The sequence below is a fragment of the Octopus bimaculoides genome, chromosome 29, assembly GCF_001194135.2.
Source record: "Octopus bimaculoides isolate UCB-OBI-ISO-001 chromosome 29, ASM119413v2, whole genome shotgun sequence".
NCBI classification, from domain to species: Eukaryota; Metazoa; Mollusca; class Cephalopoda; order Octopoda; family Octopodidae; genus Octopus; species Octopus bimaculoides.
Genome location: NC_069009.1, coordinates 246,705 through 247,623, shown reverse-complemented (window position 1 = coordinate 247,623; position 919 = coordinate 246,705). Strand labels below are relative to the sequence as shown.

The 919-nt window shown below is 39.5% G+C and overlaps 1 protein-coding gene across 1 annotated transcript in view; it reads left to right on the top strand.

The window, feature by feature from the left end:
• LOC106876145 (cleavage and polyadenylation specificity factor subunit 6) overlaps positions 1-919 on the top strand; it is a 43,734-nt gene that overhangs the window by 22,939 nt on the left and 19,876 nt on the right. The window lies entirely within an intron of this gene.

Sequence of the window (919 nt, the reverse complement as noted above, 5' to 3'; positions counted from 1 at the left end):
CCCCCCCCCCACCACATGACAACCGCTGTTGGTGTGTTTACGTCCCTGTAACTTAGTAGTTCAGCAAAGGACAAAAAAAAAAACGATAGAATAAGTACTTGGCTGGAAAAAAAACAAAAACTCCCTGGGGTCGATTTGTCCAGCTAAAACCCTTTTGTTTAACCAAAAACCCTTCAAGGAAGTGCTCCAGCATGGTCGCAGTCAAGTGAAAGAATAAATGAATAATGGTGGTGCCCCAGCATGGCCACAGCTCGTGAGCTGAAACGAGATAAAATGTAATGTGATTGTAGATTGTATCCCATTGCCTTATAGCCAGTGTTGGTTTATTTACATTCCCATAATTTAGCAGTGCAGAATAAGTGCCTGATCCCAAGATAAGTCCCCGAGGTCAATTCAACTTGACAGCAGTGCTCTAGCATGGTTTCTGTTTAGTGACTGAATTAAGTAAAACGATAAAAGGAAATATGCATATGTGATACAATAAATACCAAACTTAAAAAAAAAACATACTGTCCTCGAGATGGTGCCCCAGCATGGGCTCTAGTCTAATGAGCAAAACACGTAAAAAATACAATGGGGTACTCGAAAGTCCCTGGCTTTGGGTAAAAGAAACTACAAGAGGAACTGTTAATTATGATTTTATTCAACATATTCCCCTCTCAGATTCACACACTTATTACAGCGGTCCTTCAGTTTTTCAAAGCCCTGTAAAAGAACACAGAAAGTTGGGCTTCCAACCAGGCCTTTTCAGCACCCCCTTGTGTGTGTGTGTGTGTGTGTATGTATATATATATGTATATATATATGAAGGGATGCTGATAAAGTTCTTGGCTTTGGGTAAAAGAAAATACAGGAGGATCAGTTTAACTACAGTTTTTATTCAACATATTCCCTTCTTAGATTCACACACTTATTACAG